Genomic DNA, 21,281 nt, shown 5'->3' with positions numbered 1-21,281 from the left:
TATTTGACAGGCATATGTTGGCTACAAAATTTGTTCAAAAGACTAATTGATGGAAAAAAAAGTTTTTTTTTTTTGTTTGTTTTTGTTTTTGTTTTGTTTTTTTTGAGACAAAGCCTTGTCCTGTCATGCAGGCTGGAGTGCAATGGCTCAATCTCGGCTCACTGCAACCTCTGCCTCCCGGGTTCAAGCAATTCTCCTGCCTCCGTCTCCTGTGTAGCTGGGATTACAGATGCACGCCACCATGCCCAGCTAACTTTTTGTGTCTTTAGTAGAGACAGGGTTTCACCATGTTGGCCAGGCTTGTCTCGAACTCCTGACCTCGTGATCCACCTGCCTCGTCCTCCCAAAATGCTGGGATTACAGGTGTGAGTCACTGCAACCGGTCCCAATTTTTTTGAAACCTAAATTTTATTGATTCTTAAGATAGTCAGATCTTCTTTATATAATACCTACTATCACTATAATGTTAATTATAACTTCTTTTAATTAAAATTATCATCATTATCATCATACCACAACTCAAACGTTCCGTGCTAAGTTTTAAGTACCTTGATAAGGATTTTTCTTGGATTTTCTCATTTTGTTTGGAATTTCTACAGCAATACTATGTGGGAAATGTTCTTGCTATTTTCTAAATAAAGACACCAAAGCTTAGCTAGTTCATGTAACCTATACAATGTCCCATGTGTAGTGAACAACAAAACAGAATCGAATCACAGAGAAACTGACTCCATAGATCTTAAGCGCTATACTAGAGCTAAATTGTAGAACATTCTAAAGATATAATTAAAATAACCCTTAATTCTTATCATCCTGATGCATCCACTATGAGTACTGTGACATACATTAGACTGTTTTCTGTATCTATAATTATGTGCTTTTTTAGATTGATTGTACACCTTCCATCCATCTTTTCAATTAAACTTACATCTTATTTATCTGCTCTCTTTGTATGGGAAATATTTGCATAATCTCCAATGACCACATGCTAACCCAGGATATGAACCTATCATTGTTTAAAAAAAAAAACAAAATATGTTATTATAAAATAAGCAATATCCCTTTAGGTGGCATATGTGTGTGTGTGTGTGTGTGTGTGTGTGTACACACAGATATGAAAAATAAAATTGTAAAATCCTACTTTTTTAAGGGAATAGAATACTTTTTTTAAACTAGAAATAATGGGCATTTAATAACTGCATATGTATAATTCTGTTACTCTTTCAAAACTTGTTTTCTTTTTGGAATTGTTACTTAGACAAAGTTTTGGTCTCTTTCTAGTAGATGGTGTTCTTTTTTGGGTTTATGTAGAACCCTTTCTCTTTACTATGAGAAAGTATGTATGTAATATTTTCTATTGTATCAAAGTTATATTCTTATACAAATGTTTTATGAATGCCCAAGAGTATTTTGCTCTTAGACTTTTATAGATATGTAATCTATATATGTAGCTATATAAATATTATTTACATACGTTGCATATAAATTAGGAAAATATATACATTTATATATATGCATATGTACATGTGTGTATGTTAAAGTTTCTTTCATTAGATAGATTTTGCTTTTTATCTAACTTAGTAGTTCATTTTTCATTATACTGATCAATATTGTCTGTTTTAAATCTTGAGCCTTGAGAAGGAAGTGTCTGCCTCTGTTTAAATAACTTTATGTGGTATTTAATTCTGTGATGTTCACAGAGCCACATAAATATTTTAACATAAGATAATGGTAATGTTATTATAAGTTATTATAGAATATATGTTGGTTCCAGCTTTTTCCCCCTGCTAAGTTTTGTCCAAGAGAAACAGTAAGGATTTTCCCGAGTCTGAAGCCAGCACAGTTAATTGGGGAGCATCTGTTCTGTGTTAATTATGTGTAGTTTAATGAAAGTCCAAATTGATCTGGTCCTTCTCCATCTCTCAAATTTTTCCATTTACCTCTTCAATGTGCAGAATTTGGAGACATTTGAAACCTGATTTGTAACTGAGCAATTGACATTAGGTAACATGGAGTCTTAAGGGAGCTTTCAAGAGGATTTAAGTCATAATTGAGCATCTGAGGGGTTGGGGTGAGACACTTCATCCCAGTGGAGCTGACAACATTAGGAATGCTTATGTGGCATTATCTGTAATTCCAATTCAAAATCCATCTGGATTTTTTTAAAGGAAAATTACATAGAAAATGTGCTCATTTTCAATAAATGTTATAACTAATTTCTTGCCTTAGGATGGAGGATTTCTTGGAGGTAAGGTTCGCTAATGCATCCATTTCCCATACTTGGGACCATTAACATTGTTGAATACTTTAAATTCCTGCCACAGGTATTTATCCGAGATGCATGTCTGATTGATCACAAATATATAGACATATATTATTAATTTTCAAAGATTTCTTTTTCCCCCCCTCGTCTCTGACAGGACACAGTGATTTGAATTTGGAGCTCCGCATGCACAGTGCCCATCCTCCCCACCATCTTAACCCCAACACGGTTCCCCAGACAAAGTTGCTCAGTGAGGTAGGCCCACTAAGTGCCAGAAAATGTGCCGGGGATCCCATTCACACAGACCTGGGATGGGTGGACACAAGGAGAAGGCAAGTGTTTACTAGCAATAATGATGCAGATTTAATTATGTGACAGTTGGAGGAACATTTGGAGGAGAAGAGTAAAATCACTCTAGGAAGGGAGGAATGCCCATGTAAAGGCCAGGAGATGAAACAATCGTGGTGGAATTGTGGGGCTGAAAGAAGACCAGGCCCTAGAATGCAAAGCATGAGGAAGGAGAGGATGGAGCTAGATAATACAGGGATATGGTCCTGGGTTAAGGGTTATCCAATGGCTCAAGCAGTACTGTCTGATTAGATCCTTCTTTTACCAAGACCACTCTGGTTACTTTAGAGAGAGTGGTTTGGAGGAGGGTGAAACCAGGGACTCCTGCACTAACCCTATTAAAAGATAATGGATGAATCTATAAAGGATATTAAAATATAGACAGTTCAATCTGTGCAGGAACTCTAATTTTCTGACAATCTTTACAAATTTGACCCTTGCATCCAGACATTGTCTGATCCCAAAGCAATGTACTTCATCAACATTAAAAACTCAGTGACACACCCTTCTTTCTCAAATGTTTTCTATTTATGGACATTTCTGGGCAATTGTATACCTCTTTCTCTGGAAATAATATTGTCATTGAAATAACAGATGGGCAGTGGCTTTGGAGAGAAGATGATGGAATATTTTCTCTTCTCTTAGTGGTAATGATGTTTTTTTGACTATCTGAAAGCCTCGGTATGACAACTCTCCTTATCTCAGTCCATAAATTAATAAATAATTTAGGGATGGTGATATAGATAAGTGGTAAATCTTTTCAATTTCAAGCAATATTATAAAGTCATAATGATAAGATTCTTGAAAATCTTTCCTATGGAGGAAATGAGGAAAAAGTTATCAGAAAAAACTGTAAGAAATGGATAGAGATGGTAACCAGAACGACTTTGATCATTCAGTGAGGTCAAAGCATATCAAGCATTTCTCTTACACAGATTTTCTGACAGTTTGAAGCAGATAATCATATCCAAAATTGTAACTGAATAGGTAGATCAAGGGAATCAGAGACTTTAAAATAGGAAAAAAAAAAAAAAAAAGTCTTAAGAGAGCTAAAGTTATCCATGCCATCATGAAAAGGCCCCTAGGCCCCATAGCCAAGACATTGTAACTGAATAGGTAGATCACAGGAAAATCAGAGACTTTAAAATAGGAAACAACAAAAAGGTCTTAAGAAAGATGAAGTTATCCATGCCATCAAGAAGGCCCCTAGGCCCCATAGCCAAGAAGATCATGTTTCAAAAGGAAAGAAATTGACAATTAGTTGTCCCCTAAACTGTATCTGGCAATCTACACTCAGGCCAGACTTGGGTTAAAATAGACTCAGAAACCTTTGCCTTATGAACTAATCTATTTATCTGAATTTGCATATATTTCTCTGCATTTCCCAAAGCAATTGCCACCTAATGATGCTGATTCTGTCCATTTACATGGCAGTAGGCAAGGATCATTTATTACTCATCTCCTGTTCTGAAAAATATACCTACTTCACTAATCAGGGGCAAAAGCATAAACTTTTATATTGTCTAACACTGATATCACATCCATTGGTTCATGAAATGAATTGAGCAACTATTTCTCCTAAAGACATGTTATTTTTGTTAAACAAAATGTTTGTGTATTTTAAACGTAGTCAATGGTCTATAACAAATTGTAACCTCTTTTGCCGTCAAAGGATAAGCTAATTTCCCTTTTGGTTACTGACAAAGCTTGTGTTGAATTTCATTATTTTAAAAGTCTTTGACAATGATTAATATAGATTAATATGGGCACTGTTTTTATTGTTATTCTCTAACCAAACTGCCCTTAACTCATGGACAAGCACATTCATGGAAATTATAAATGAAAATGTGTATATGTTATATTAATTAAAACTTTATAACTTCCTTCTAACACTGAAAATATATACCCACATGTTAATAGCTTTTCCAAATGACATCAGTACATAAGTGGATCTGAACTTACTTGATAAAAACTGGTCAGTGTAGATTCGAGAACTGTTGTTTAACCAATATCATGATGATTGATATTCCCCCAAAAAAAGTTCTTGGCTGTTCCAAACTTCTTGATTTACAAAACCTGTGGAATTTCCAGTATACATTATGGCCACATCTGTGTATTTTATGGGTATGGACAATAATCAAAGGCTTCATTTAACTTATTCTTTCTTTGTAGCAAGGCCTTTATTTATCCTGCCAAAAGTGAGTCAAAACTCAGATGGATGAGGTTAGACTAATTAGAGAAAAAAATGTAATTGTAAAATTTGGCATACGATGTAGGGCCCATGTGCATTTCAAGGTCCTTTACTAAACCATTTAGTATTTTACAAAATCAATTCAATGACACATGTACACACAGATATAGGTCACAGATGTTTCCACCACAAGCACTTATATATTTTTAAATGTTATAAGATAAAATATCTAGGGATTTAGTGACTTTAAGCTGAATAGTCAAGTAAAAAACCATGTAATATATATATAAAAAAAACTTGGCAAAAATTGCTATATAAAAACTTAGACTTTATTTGTAGACATGTAGCAGTATAGACAGGACGCAGTGGTTCAGGCTTGTAATCCCAGCACTTTGGGAGGCTGAGGTGGGAGAATTGCTTGAGCCCAGGAGTTTGAGACTAGCCTGGGCAAGATGGCATGACCTCATCTCTATAAAATAATAATAATAATAAAACATCATCTGAGCATGGTGATACCTGTGGTCCCAGCTACTCAGGAGGCTGAGGCAGAAAGATCTCTTGAGTGCAGGAGTTCAAAGTTGCAGTGTACTGTGATCTTACCACACTGCACTCCTGTCTGGACAACAGAGCTAGACTTAATCTCTTAAAAAATAAAAAAGTATAGCAGTGTATCATGGTGTTTAAGAAAAGTTGGAGTTGGAGGCTATGGCGAGCCAAGATCGTGCCATTGCACTCCAGCCTGGGCAACAAGAGTGAAACTCCATATTTAAAAAAAAAAAAAAAAAAAAAAAAAATTGTTCTAGAACTATACTGCCTAAATTCAGCTCCTGAAAATTCAGTTCCATTCATTAGCTGTGTGACATTAGGCAAGTGTTTATCCTCTTCTCGAGACTCAATTTTCTCATTTGTAAATGGGAATACTAATATACTTATGGCTGAAGTTTATGTTGAGGTTAACTGAATTATTCCACATCAAGCACTTAGTGATGAAAGCTACCATGTCATAAGTTCTCAAAAAAAATTATATACTTATATATTATGAATTATTTGGTATTATACATGTTATGTATGCATTATTTAAATGTTATTGTATGATTATAATTCTTTTTATCAGAGCACTTAGATCAGGGGTATTAATTAACTGATCAAAATGTATCTGTATTTGTACACAACACACTTCAAAAGAACATTGTAAACACTGGGCCATTTTCAGAAAATGGGCTAAGTAATATATGGGTATATCATGTTATAAGAAAAATTGCTAAAAAGTCCAGAATGTTAAGACATATTAAGAGATAGCATACCTTCAAATGTTATAAGTATATATACCGTTTGAGAGAATTATATTCATTAGAAAAAAAACTAGGATCGGTCGGCAAAGCCTCAGTCCTGTCGTCTCGCCTTCCTCCCATACAGCATGAGCTTCACCACTCGCTCCACCTTCTCTACCAACTACCGGTCCCTGGGCTCTGTCCAGGCGCCTAGCTACGGCGCCCGGCTGGTCAGCAGCGCGGCCAGTGTCTATGCAGGCGCCGGGGGTTCTGGTTCCCGGATCTCCGTGTCCCGCTCCACCAGCTTCCGGGGCAGCATGGGGTCCGGGGGCCTGGCCTCAGGGATGGCCGGGGGTCTGGCAGGAATGAGAGGCATCCAGAACGAGAAGGAGACCATGCAAAGCCTGAACGACTGCCTGGCCTCTTACCTGGACAGAGTGAGGAGCCTGGAGACCCAGAACCGGAGGCTGGAGAGCAAAATCTGGGAGCACTTGGAGAAGAAGGGACCCCAGGTCAGAGACTGGAGCCATTATTTCCAGATCATCGAGGACCTGAGGGCTCAGATGTTCGCAAATACTGTGGACAATGCCCACATCGTTCTGCAGATTGACAATGCCCGTCTTGCTGCTGATGACTTTAGAGTCAAGTATGAGACAGAGCTGGCCATGCGCCAGTCTGTGGAGAATGACATCCATGGGCTCCGCAAGGTCATTGATGACCCCAATGTCACTCGACTGCAGCTGGAGACAGAGATTGAGGCTCTCAAGGAGGAGCTGCTCTTCATGAAGAAGAACCACAAAGAGGAAGTAAAAGGCCTACAAGCCCAGATTGCCAGCTCTGGGTTGACCGTGGAGGTAGGTGCCCCCAAATCTCGGGACCTTGCCAAGATCATGGCAGACATCCGGGCGCAATATGACGAGCTGGCTCGGAAGAACCGAGAGGAGCTAGACAAGTACTGGTCTCAGCAGATTGAGGAGAGCACCACAGTGGTCACCACACAGTCCGCCGAGGTTGGAGCTGCTGAGACGACGCTCACAGAGCTGAGACGTACAGTCCAGTCCTTGGAGATCGACCTGGACTCCATGAGAAATCTGAAGGCCAGCTTGGAGAACAGCCTGAGGGAGGTGGAGGCCCGCTACGCCCTACAGATGGAGCAGCTCAATGGGATCCTGCTGCACCTGGAGTCAGAGCTGGCACAGAACCGGGCAGAGGGACAGCGACAGGCCCAGGAGTATGAGGCCCTGCTGAACATCAAGGTCAAGCTGGAAGCTGAGATCGCCACCTACCGCCGCTTGCTGGAAGATGGCGAGGAATTCAATCTTGGTGATGCCTTGGACAGCAGCAACTCCATGCAAACCATCCAAGAGACCACCACCCGGCGGATAGTGGATGGCAAAGTGGTGTCTGAGACCAATGACACCAAAGTTCTGAGGCATTAAGCCAGCAGAAGCAGGGTACCCTTTGGGGAGCAGGAGGCCAATAAAAAGTTCAGAGTTAAACAAAACAAAACAAAACAAAACAAAACAAAACTAGGATCAAAGGATAGAATAATCATCATAGAAGGATTTAGTCAGTTATTCAAAAATATTAACTGGGCGTCCTCTATGTGTTAGACACTGTGCAGTCTGAGTATGAAAATGGAAAAAAAAAGTTTGCTTTATGTATATATGCTTACTGAGAAGAAATAGGCATTAATCCAATAATCATAAAAATGAAATATAACATTTTTACCATAAAGTAAATAGTATTTATACTAGGAGAGCACACAGTAGAGGATTTTACCTAGTCAGGGACCTAACAGGAGGGCTGATATGAATTCCAAAAACCTGTAGACATTGAAACACTGACTAGCAAAGGGAAGAGTTTTCCAAGATGATGGAACAGTATATACAAACATCCTGAAGCCAGAAGAACAAATCCACGGAACTCAAAGGTTGGTGTGGTCTTAGGGAAGGCACAAGCAGGGGTCACATTAAGGACCTTTGGCTTTATCCAAGAAGCAAAAGAAAGTATTACAGGGCTCTAAGATGGCCAGGTGCGGTGCTTTACACCCGTAATCCTGGCACTTTGGGAGGCCGTGGTGGGTGGATCACAAGGTCAGACGATCGAGAACTGTCCTGGCCAACATGGTGAAACCCCATCTCTACCTAAAAAAAAAAAAAAAGGAAAAAAAAAATTAGCTGGGTGTGGTGGTGCATACTTGTAGTCCCAGCTACTCAGGAGGTTGAGGCAGGAGAATAGCTTGAACCTGGGAGGCAGAGGTTGCAGTGAGCTGAGATTGTGCCACTGCACTCCAGTCTGATGACAGAGCAAGACTCTGTCTTTTTTTTAAAAAAAAAAAAAAACTAAGGTACGTGTAATATGATCAGTTTCATGCTGAAAAGGTAACTTCTCCTGTAGTGTGAGAAAGTCATTGGAGGGTGACTACAGTAAGTCTAGGTAGAACTAGGCAGAGCAGTGGAAATGATTTAACTGTTCTCCTATTCCCCAAATGCTTTCATTGAAGTGATCATTATAGAAGTGAAGTTGTGAATGGATTGGAGAGAATGTTTGGGTTTTCAATTGTTAAAACTATTCCAGTGGCTGGGCACAGTGGTTTGTGCCTTGTATTCTCACCATTTTGGGAAGCTGATGCAGGGGAAATCACTTGAGCCCAGAAGTTCAAGGATACAGTGAGCTATGATCACACCACTGCATTCCAGCCTGGGCAACAGAATGAGACCTTGCTCAAAAATAAAAATAAAAAATCGAGTGCAATACCAGTGAAATTCTTGTCCCTGGACATGTTCAGGCATCAGCTGAATGATTGACTTACTTGTTGGAAAAGAAGGAATGTAAATTACTGAACTAGAGCATGATTGACCTCTCAGGTTACTTACAATGTTATAATTGTACAATGCTCAATCCATTTATCCTACAGAATAAGTTTAGTACAAGAACAGGCTCTACAACCACACAAGAGGCTCAATTTCCTATGATATTTTCTCCCAAAGACAAAAAATTGCAGCCAAAGATAAAATAAGAGGGAAACATTTGTTTTTGCCAGAAATTCAAAGTGCCCAGTGGAGATGGCAAACTGAGATATAAAATATGAGTACAGATGGAATATATACCTCATATTCATACTTGAATGTGTACGAGTAGGTGTATATACAGCAGAGCAGATTGGAAAGGAAATTTCAAGTCATAATGATCTGACTTGGGTTTGAATTATTTGTCTGCCATTTAGTATAGATATGTGGTATTGGTGAGGATGCAACCTTTCCAGACCTCAGGTTTTTCATCTGTAAGTCAGGGAATTAATACTCACATTAGGGTTGCTGGGATGATCCAGGTATAAAATAAGGGTCAATTATTATTAAAAAACATTTATTAACATTTAAAATTAAAATATTATCTATTAGGATTATTCTTCCTGTTTAAATATAGAGCAGACTTGCAATCATCAGAAGTTTCTTTAGAGAGTGTACATAAATGTATATAATAGTTTTTTGACTCGTTAAGTATAGCAAGCAATGGAGATGATCTTCTCTAAAGCCACTGATAATTATCCTTTTTATTGTCAGTCTCTATCAAAAGGGTTAGAGAACTAAAGTATTCACTTGTCAGACTACCTTTGCAACAAGGGATGATCCTTTAAAACATTTTTGTCCAATGAGCTGTAGCATAAAGTGTTGTGGAGGGTTCATTTTCATAAGACAAAACCTCCTAGAGTACAAGGCTTTTAGACTATCTACTTTCTTTCTGGTTGGAATATGGAGATGCCCAGACATGCTTCTGCTATCCTACTACCAGGAGAACAAAAGCCACAGAGTAAAAGGAGAAAATGAGTGTGGGATCCTGATGACTTCTTTTAAACTTAATGTAGCTGGACAGCTCCCTGGGCTGCTTTTTGTGTGGTGTAACTAAACATTTTACTTTTTGAAGTCATGTTTTCTGTTGCTCTCACCTAAACACAATCCTAACCCGTACATTGTAATGGCAAGGTTATTACAGGGCAGATTGGGTTATCTAAATTATGAGCATACCTCTTAGATTTATATACATGTGATGTTCCATTCCAGGATACATTCAGACTGTTTCAAAGTATGTTTTGATATATAAATGGATTATCTGCCCCCTTCCCCCACTAAGCAAATGCCTAGTAATCATTTGGCCATATTTCAGCCTAGTTTGGTATAATGAAAAAATGACCAGCAAGCAACAAAATCACTTTCCACTGAAGAATGTGATGAATATACATGCTGCCTAATATTCACAATCAGAAAATCTGTGCAATCCACTCGTACCTACTATTCCATTGATGTAATATTGAAGGTCTTGGTGGTTAAGCAGGATATCTGGATTTCAATCAGAATATAGAAAAAGTTGTAGATTATAAAATACTTTTGTGAGAATCCATAACAATGGGTAATGTCTAATAAAGAAAAAGGAATTTCACACTAACACTTTTAAGGACATGAGAAATACACTTTCAACTTTCACTTTACTTACTACCTCATTCATTCAAATATGTTTTGCCTTCCATCATAGAAACTGAATTTGGGGATGGTACAAAACTTTAGGGATAATCTCTTTTAGGATGTTGAATAATCCTACATTGCGTTTTCTCATCAGTGGCAGATCAGAGACATGCCCTCAAATCAACTACATTTCTTAAATCTCTCTAAAGTTAAAATTTTGGAGATACGGATGTGCGAAAATATTTCAGTAGAAATTCTTAAGAGCACTGCTCCATAGAATAAATTTATTTCAATATTCTTGAATAATTATCTGTAATAAAGATTGTTCAAGATACTTAGAGATATAAAAGTTCATCTTTAACTGAATAGAGACTGGAAACATATGTAAAAACTTGATGTATAATAAACGTGATGAAGAAACAAATGAGAAAGGAAATCAGTAGATAGTATTATCTCAGGAAGTGAAAAATATGACATATTTAAAATATAAAATATATCAAGTGACACATTCAAACATAAGCTTCTTCTGCACTAAAAGCCTAAATATTAAAAGGCAAATTATAAATAATAGAAGCTCATATATTGGAATGTCTTCATGGATCTACAGTTGAGAAAGGACTTTTTAAAACCTCTACAACACAAAAGGCAAAAATTTCTGCTTATTTTCATTAAAGTGTTTTATTCAATAAGGAACATCGCTGACAAATATATTGGAAGAAAATATTTACAATACCTAAAAACAAAAAGGAATTGCTATCTGGAATATATAATGAGCTCTTAAAAACAAACATAAAATAAGGCAATCAAATGGAGAAATAGACAAAGATTATAATGTGGTAGTTGGTAATTACCAGAAGAGAAGAAATCTATATTGCTAATAACCATATGAAGAATATCACACTCATTAGTACATAGATAAATGCAAAGGAAAGACAAAGAGAATTCAAAACTCATTAAAGACGTAAAGCTGGTTGATGACAAGGACTGACAAACCTAGAGGTACAGGAATCCTTGGGCACTGCTGGCTGGAGAGATGGTTACTAGGTTAAGTTATGGATAACCTGTGATCTAACAAACTTATTTCAGAGCATATGGTCCAGAATAGTCTGCCCAACCCTATTCTCAACTCAGATTTCTGTGGGGAAATGTGTGGCAATACTGCAACATTGCTTATGGCAGTGGAAATTTGAAGACAATGTATTTGTCACTGAAAAATTATGGAATACTCTTCAAAAGCTAGAAGCAGTGGACTAGATATTCACACATCCGTACATCTTAAAAACTAAAGGAGAATTAGAACATTACAAGACCCCTAATGTATTTTAAAATACACAAACAAAACCACATATAAGATATGTACATCAATAAGAAGAAAAGACATGACAACTGAAATAGTTCCTTGGGCAGAAAATGAGAGAAAGGAATAAGGATAAAATAAAGAAATCTTAAAAATATATAAAACAGTTTAGGGACCTTGCATAATGGAATGATGTTATCAGGCCATGAAGAAAGAAATATTGTTCAACTTTTTGTATCTGATGTTTCCCTACCAAAATAAACAAATAGCAAAAAAAGAAAAAAAATCTGGAACACAGTGTTATCACAGGAAACCAAGAATAAAAATTCACCATGCCAAGGATAAAGCAGAGAAATTACAGCATAAACAACACATGTAGCCAGAGCAAAAGACATAGGAGTACATCTAATAGTCCATTTTCTAAAGCTATATAAAGCTTGGGGAAAGAAGCAAACTCTAAGACTTAATGTGATTTTTTTGTGTGTGAGAAGTAATGGAAGGGAGTGATAAGAACACAGACTTTCTTCTTATTTAGACATCCTTGTTTTCTAATTCAGATTCTCTTTTTCTATGTATGTGATCTAAGGAAGATGATTTTAATGAAATCCAACACTCTGGTTGTTTTTTTTTCATTTTATACATAAGAATGATACTACTTGCATTGCAAATCTATTGAGAATATTTAAAACAATGTATTTATATATATATTTAAATATTATTAAATTTAACATTATTAAATATTAAAATAAATATATATATATATTTAACCTCTCCAGAGGAGTATGTTTTTTACTTGAGCTACAGAAATAAATCTGTATTAGTAAAAATCCAGGATTTCTCTAATAGTGAAACATAAAAGTTATTACTGAATGGAACTTTAAAATATTACGGCATGATTTCAGGTACTTGTTAGGAGCTTTAAAAGGCCAGAGACTCCTGTCAGGGTATGAATCATGAGCAGAATCCCATCAAATTTCAGGCTAAAATTAGACTTTAGGGATACAACATGGTCACTAAGTCCTGAAAATTTTATCAACTCTCTTTTAATCTACCTATTTAAAAAATATCTTAAAGGCTACCTCTTCAGAAAGCTGTAATTTTTGATCATGAAAGTACAAATCTGAGTCCTTCTTTATGAATTTAAACATCAAATACTAGTTGACTCGACTTTACTCTTGTTTTTTCCTCTAATCTGACACTGATAGGCCACATGAGGCCTTCATCTTTTTCTTTGACTGTTTTCTCCTAACTTCATTTGCTTGCTCCTTACCTAAGGTATGACTATGAGGATATTGGATCCTTTAGATGGCAGGAGTAGATATTATCAAAGGGTGTGAAAGGAGAAAAAGAAACCTGGTTCACATTATGCCCTTCATCAGGAGACTATATGTATATATACATCTCCAGATTATGTCTGTGTATGTATATATGTATATATGTCTATATAGAGACATACATACATATGTAATGCTTTCATAGGAAAGATCACTTTGATTTAGAAAATGATTCTTATGATATTCCATTTATTGATAACATTAAACATTCCAATTAATCCATCAAGTCAGGTAGAGAATGTAAGTACTTAAAATATCTTCAAGTGATAGCCCGGTGCTCCGATTTAAAATCCTTTGTACAACCAAAGATGGTCTCATCAAGAATTGATGACAGTGGATTTGTAATGTATTTTGAAATCAGGAAGTACAATGTCTACAGCATTGTTTTCCTTTCTCAGGATTGTTCTGGGTATTTGAAATCCTTTGTGCTTCTATATGAATTTTAGGATATTTTTCTATTTCTATTAAAAAATGCCATTATGATTTTGGTAGGAATTTCACTGAATTTATAAATTGCTTTGGGTAGTATAAACATTTTAACAATATTAAGTCTTCTAATCCATGAGCACAGGATATCTATTTATCTTTAATTTCACTCATGAATCTTTTTTGCAATCTCCAGTGTGCAAGTTGTTCACCTTTTCAGTTAAGTTTATTTCTAAGTACTTTGTTCTTTTGATGATATTGTAAGTGGGATCATTTTCTTAATTTCTTTTTTTGATAGTTCATTGTTTGTATATAGAAACACAACCAATTTTTGTATATTTATTTTATACCCTGCAACATTACTGAATTTGTTTATTATAATAGGTTTTTACAGTGAAATCTTTAGGGTGTTCTACATTTAAGATCATACCATCTCAAATAGATATAATTTCACTCCTTCCTTTATGACTTATATATTCCTTTTATTTTTCTGCTTAATTATTCAGGCTAGGACTTCTAGTACTATGTTGAATAGGATAGACAAATGTGAGCATCATTTCCTTGTTCCTGATGTTGGAGGAAAAGCTTTCAGTTTTTTGTTTTGTTTTGTTTTTTATTATTGAGTGTGATGTTAGTTGGGGTCTTTTTATGTATGTTCTTTCTCATCTTAAAGTAAATTCTTCTCCTCCTAGTTTGTTGACTTTTTGTCATGAAAATGTATTGAATATTTTTAAATGCTGTTTTTTTTAAATCTAATTAGACTATCATGTTGTTTTTCTCCTTTATGTGATTACTGTGGTCTATCACATTAATTTTCACATGTTGAACCACCCTTGCATCCAGGGATAAAGCCTACTTGGTAGTAATGAATGATGAAAGGCTACTATAGTGTTGAATTTAGCTTGCTGGTGTTTTATTAAAGGTTGTTTTTATCTAGCACAGAGGCAGACATATTAACTAATGGAACAGAATAAAAACTCTAGAAATAAATCCATGCATATATAAACCACTGATATTTTACTATGGTACCAACAATATACAATGGAGGAAGGATAGCCTCTTCAACAAGTGATGTTGGGAAAACTGGGTGTCCACATGCAAAAGAATGAAATCAAGATATTTACACTATACACAAAAATCAAGTTAAACTGTGTTAAAGACATAAACATAAGACCTGAAACTGTAGAACTCCTAGAAGAAAACACAGGAAAAATGCTTCATGAGTTTTGTCTTGTCAGCTTCTTAGATATGACCCCCAAATCACAGGCAACAAAAGCAAAATTAGACAAGTGGAACTATATAAAATTAAAAGGCTTCTGCATATCAAAGGAAAGAACTAACAGTAAAAAGACAACCTACAGAATGTGAGGGAGAAAATATTTGGAAACTGCATATATAGGATATGGAGTTAATATCCAAAATATATAAGGAGCTGCTAAAGTTCAATAGTGAAAATAATCAATGCAATTAAAAATAGGCAAAGGATTTGAAAAGACACTTCTCAAAACAGACATACAAATTGCCAATAAGTACGTGAGAAGGTTCTCAACATCACTAGTCATCAGGGAGATGGAAATCAAAACCACTATGAACTATCATCTCACACCTGTTAGGAAGCTATTATGAATAAAAGTAAATGTGAATGAGGTTGTGGAGAAATTGGAACACTTGTACTTTGTTGGTGTGGATATAAAAGGTTGCAGCCACTATAGAAAGCAGCATGGAGATGCCACAAAAATTAAAAATAGAAGTACTGTATGATCCAACAATTCCACTTCTGGGTATTTATCTGAAAGAACTGACATCAGGATCTTGAAAAGATGTTTACACTCCCATGTTCTCTGCAGCATTATATAGAATAACCAAAATGTGGAAATAACCTAAATGTCCACCAGTGGATAAAGGGATAAAGAAAATAAAGTGTGTGTGTGTGTGTGTATACGTGTGTGTGTATGTATGTGTATATGTGTGTGCGTGTGTGTGTGTGTGTGTATATATATATATGAATATTTAGCTTTTAGAAAGAAGAAAATTCTTTCATATGTGATCACTCTTATGAGTTTTGCTTCCAGCAGCAACTCTGCTAGGTCCTCACAATGAATTTCAGAAAAGCATTTCATTGTGCTTCTGGCCCGGGAGGCGAAAGGAAACAACTTTCAAATACGTCGAAGTATTCCATTCTTCTTAACCAGGTCTGCCTTCAGGAGAAACTGTAACCAGAGTTTAATCTATTGAGATTTTAACAGAGCCTAACCGATTTGGGAGAGGAGGAATATCCAACTCGAACTCACTCTAGCTATCTTGTTCCATGTGGATTTTTCTTTTTAGAATTTCCACTGTATGTATGTTTTGCCTTTTGTAGTTGTCTCACAGTTCTTGTATATTCTATTTTATTTTACTTTTGCAGTTATCTCACCCATCTATCAGAAATGTACAAATCAAGCAGGCAGAAAATTAGTAAGGATCTAGTTGAACTCAACACTATTAAGTAACTTGATATAATGGACATCTGTAGACTATTTCATTCAGCAACAGAAGAATGCACATTCTTCTCAAGCTCCTGTGGAACATTCACCAAGAGAGACCATATTCTGAGTGACATAAAAATCTTAACCAATTTAAAAGAATAGAAATCATATAGTGTCTGCTCTCAGACCACAATGGATTTAAACTAGAAAATGATAACACAAAAACAGCTGGAAAGTTCCAAAATATTTAGAAATTAGATAGCACACTTCTAAGTAATACAAAAGTCAAACAAGAAATCCCAAGAAAAAATTTAAAAATATTTTGAACAGAAAATGAAAAACATAACTTATCAAAATGCGTGAGATGTGGTGATGAGAGAGAAATTTATACCACTTAAAGCATATATTAGAAAAGAAGAATGCTCTAAAATAAATAATCTAAGCTTCCACCTTAGGAAAATAAAAAAAAGACCAAATAAATCCAAAGTAAGTAGAAGAAAATAAATAATAAAAACCAGAGCGAAAATTTATAAAATTGAAACCAGGAAATCAAGAGAGTCAACAAAATCAAAAGCTAATTATTTGAAAAATCATGAAAATCAATATTCTTCTAGTCAATCTAACTATGAGAAAAAGAAAGGACACAAATTACTAACATCAAAAATAAAGTCACATCACTTCTGATCTCATGAACATTAAAAGGATAATAAAGACATCCTATGAACAACTCTATGCCAACTAATTCGATAACCTCGATGAAATAGGCCAATTCCTTGCAAGGCACAATCTGCCATAATTTACACATGAAGACATAGACAATCCAAATAGGCCCATATTAAAGACATTGAATCAATATTTCATAATCTTACAGAACATAAAGCTCCAGACCCATCTGGATTCACTGGTGAATTTTATCAAACACTTAAGGAAGAAATTATATTAATTCTGCACAATATTTTTCAGAAGGTAGAAGCAAAGGGAATACTTTCTAACTCATGAGACCAGAATTACCGTAATACCAAAATCAAAGACATTATAAGAAAAAAAATCTATAGACCAACATCTCTCATGTATATAGATGCAAGGAATTCTCAACAAAGTATCAGCAAATTAAGTCAAACAATGTATAAAAAGAATTATATACCATGATCAGTCCCAGGTAGGCAAAGCTACTTCAACATTTGGACATCAATTAATGTATTCTGTTACATCAACCAACTAGAGAAGAAAAAAAGTCACGTGATTATATCAATAGATGCAGAAAAAGCATTTGACAAAATCCAACACCTATTCTCTACCTTCTTACTGGCCATACCCACTCAACACACATACTGCTACATTGGTATTGCTTGGCAGCCTATGTTAAGCTTGTGATAGGAGCAGGGAATTTATTCTTCTAGTCGAGATTCAGTTGGAGAGTCTTTGTGTCTAAGCATGGGAAATGGTATCTCTTTATTATTCCTTCCTGTTCCTCCAGTAACAGGCAAACTCCATTATGTATCATTAACAGGTCTTGGGCAGGAAAGATTTTTTTGCCCCTCCATCAGCAGTAGCAAATGCTGCTATATATCATTCAAACTTCTTGTCCCTAGAGGAGCTTCTGTTTCTACCCTTCTGCTAGAAGCTGTGACTCTTTGCTTTGGTTTGGCAGGCAAAAAGGAGTGTTTTCTATGCTTTTTCTACCCTTCCTCCGATAGTTTTGTTTGTGCCCTTTTCCAGCAGTCCTATGAGTGGGAGATTTGCTGCCCCCTTCTCAATGGCTTACGATTTTGCTTCTCATAAAAGTAGGGTCTGGTGGATTAATAGTGTATGTTTGTCCCTCAGTGGTAGCAAAAAACTTCTTTCATATGTGTGCCACCAAAGAGGGCTCACTCTGTTCTCCTGCCTTGGACCCATCTTTTATGAGTCCCATGAAGATTTTGTGAGTGAGTGAGAACTACCTTCGCATGTGTAGCTCTCAGTTCTTCTAAACAAATGTGCTGGCTCACAGTCAGCCTCTTCTATTGCATTACGATTTTAGCTATTACCCACTTATTTGGCAGTCGTCTCTCCCCGCCATGTTCTTTCAAAGATTAAATAGCCCAGCAGTCTCGTATCTCTTTGAAGGTGATTGTTATTCCTTGGAATTAAGTCTGCTTGAATCTCTTGTAATCTCAAGTTTCTGATGAATTCAAGAATGGTATGCTTTTCTAAATTATCCACGTTTTCCTTGTTAAGATAGGAGGGATGTTCTTTTGTAGCTTTCTATACCTTAAGCAGGATTGAAATTGGCAAAGGTCTTTTAAAAGGCATTTAACAAACAGCGACCCAAAGCAATGGACTCAAAACACAGAATACACATCGTTTGTTTTTCAAGCAGAATACAAATCTGAAAGCATACATTTTATCTTGTCACTTTTTTGCTTACAACCTCTACAATGATTTCTTATCACTCTTAAAACACAAACTTCGTGCCACAACCCATAATTCCCTTCATCATCTGGCTGCTGTCTATATCACCACTCAACTCATCCTGTTCTCCTTCTAGCTCACTCTGATAAAGCCTTATGGCATAGGTAGCTCTTATTTCAACACACTAGACTCCTTCATGTCTCTGAGATTTCTACCTCTAGCTGAAATACGCTTTCTTCTAATTTTTGTATGGTTGGTTTCTTCTTTTAGTTCATATCTGAAATGTCTACTTTCCCTCAGTTATTCCATGATCTCAAACCCCATTTTTTCATGTGACAATTCTCTCTACAATCATGTATTTATTTTTTGCTTATTTCTCAAAAAATAAAATAAGCCCCATTAAAGAAAGGAAATTTCCTCTACTAGTCAATTCAATATTTCTAGCACCTAGACCATTAGTAGACATATATTAGAAACTCATTACCACAGCCCCTTTATCACATCTGTAGGGCATATGTTCTAAGACACTCAGTGAGTGATTGTAATTGTAAATAGTACTGAACCCTATATATGCTGTGTTTTTTTTTCTTATACATGCATACCTATGAGATTGCTGCAGTTAAAATTAGGCACCGTAAGAGACTATTAATAATAAAATTAAAAATGTATAACAAACCGTAATAAAATTATATGAATGTGATCTCTCTCTAAATATCTTATTGTACTATCCTCACCCTTCTTGTGATGATGTGAGAATATAAAATACTTACATGATGAGATAAAATGAAGTACATTACATAGAGAGGCATTGTGATATAGCATTTAAAGCTTATTTCTGGAATTATTTATTTCTGGAATTATTTATTTCTGGAATTTTTCATTTACTGTTTTCAGACCACAATTAACTGTGAGTGGTTGAAAACACAGAAAGTAAGACTGAGGATAAGTGGGAACTACTGCAACGACTTACTGAAAGCAGGTTGGGTGAATTAACACCTGTGCATTATATTAATATATACAATTTTTAAAAATTCATAATGCTGTGTGTGTGTATGTGGTATCTCTAGATTATTGAACAATGACTTGGCATTAGTAAAAATTTACTAGATATTTAGTGAAAAAACTACGGAAGTATAGATCTCAGATCAATATGATATGGATTCAATAGTTTCATGGGGAAAATTGTTTAAAAAAAAAAAAAGAAAGTCTATTACAAATGCTGACATAGTCTGGATGTGTGTTCCTGCCCAAATCTCATACTGAAGTGTAATCCCCAATGTTAGAGGTGGGGCTTTCGGGAGGCGATTGGATTATGGGGAAATTTCTCATGAATGGTTTAGCACCATCCCCCATGGTACTGTTCTCATGATAGTGAATGAGTTCTCATGAGTTCTGGTCCTTTAAAAGTTTGTGGTACCTCCCTGTTCGATCTCTTGCTCCTGCTTTTGCCATATGAAGTACCTACTCCAGCTTTGCCTTCAGCCTTAAGTAAAAGCTCCCTGGGGCCTCCCTAGAAGCAGATGCTGCCATGTTTCCTGTACAGCCTGAAGAGCCATAAGTCAATTAAACCTCTTTTTCCTATAAATTACCCAGTCTTGGGTATTTCTATAGTAGCAATGCAAGTATGGACTAATATAGAAAATTGGTACTGGGAGTGAAGCATTGCTATAAAAATACTTGAAGATGTGAAGCCCTAGCTTTGGGATTGGGTAACAGGCAGATGTTGGAAGAGTGGAGAGCTCAGAAGAAGACAGATAATGGAAAGTTTGGAACTTTTTTTAGAGACTGGTTAAATGGTCGTGAGCAAAATGCTGACAGTGATATGGACGATGAAGTCCAGGCTGAGGAGGGTTCAGATAGAAATGAGGAGCTCACTGGGAACTGGAGCAAAAGTCACTTTGTTATGCTTTAGCAAAGAACTTGGCTGCATTTTGCCTCTGCCCTAGGGATCTGTCAAACTTTGAACTTGAGATTGATGATCTAGGATATCTGGTGGAAGAAATTTCTAAGCAGCAAAGCGTTTAAGATGTGATTTGGCTTGTTCTTTTCTTCTTTTCTTTTTTTTCTTTTTTCTTTTTTCTTTTTTTTTTTTTTTGAGATGGAGTTTTGCTCTTGTCACCCATGTTGGAGTGCCATACTGCAATCTTGGTTCACTGCTGCAACTTCCACTTCCTGGTTTCAAGCAATTCTCCTGCCTCCTGAGTAGCTAGGATTATAGGCACCTGCCACCATGCCCAACTAATTTGTGCATTTTTAGTAGAGATGGGGTTCTACCACGTTGGTCAGACTGGTCTCAAACTCCTGACCTCAGGTGATCCATTGATCTAGGCTTCCCAAAGTACTGGGATTACAGGTGTGAGTCACTGTGCCTGGCTGTGACTTGACTGCTTCTAACAGTCTATGTTCATATGTGGGAGCAAATAAATGACTTAAAGTGGCAACTTACATTTAGAAGGGAAACAGAGCATAAAAATTTAAAAGATTTGCAGCCTGGTCATGTGGCAGAGGAAAAAACAAACAAACAAACAAACGAACAGTTTTTTCTGGAGAGGAATTCAAGTGGGCTATGGAGTCACCACTTGCTAGAAAAATTTGCATAACTAAAAGCCAAGTGCTAATAGCCAAGATAATGGGACAGAGGCCTCAAAGGAATTTCAGAGACCTTCATGTCAGCCCTTCCCATCACAGACTCAGAGGTCTAGGTTTCCTGGGTCAGGCCCAGGATCCCCATTGCCCTGTTAGCCTCAAGACACTGTTCCCTACATCCTGGCAGCTCCAACTCTGGCTCAAAGGGACCCAGATATTGCTCAATCCACTGCTTCAGAGGGT

At 36.3% G+C, this 21,281-nt stretch overlaps 1 pseudogene; it reads left to right on the top strand.

Moving 5' to 3' along the window:
* Positions 1-6,219: 6,219 nt before the first annotated feature.
* LOC103219639 (keratin, type I cytoskeletal 18 pseudogene) lies at positions 6,220-7,549 on the top strand (annotated as a pseudogene).
* Positions 7,550-21,281: the final 13,732 nt, after the last annotated feature.

The sequence above is a fragment of the Chlorocebus sabaeus genome, chromosome 12 (genome assembly GCF_047675955.1).
Source record: "Chlorocebus sabaeus isolate Y175 chromosome 12, mChlSab1.0.hap1, whole genome shotgun sequence".
NCBI classification, from domain to species: domain Eukaryota; kingdom Metazoa; phylum Chordata; class Mammalia; order Primates; family Cercopithecidae; genus Chlorocebus; species Chlorocebus sabaeus.
The sequence above is the reverse complement of the archived record's forward strand: the minus strand, read 5'-3'. Positions and strand labels throughout refer to the sequence as shown.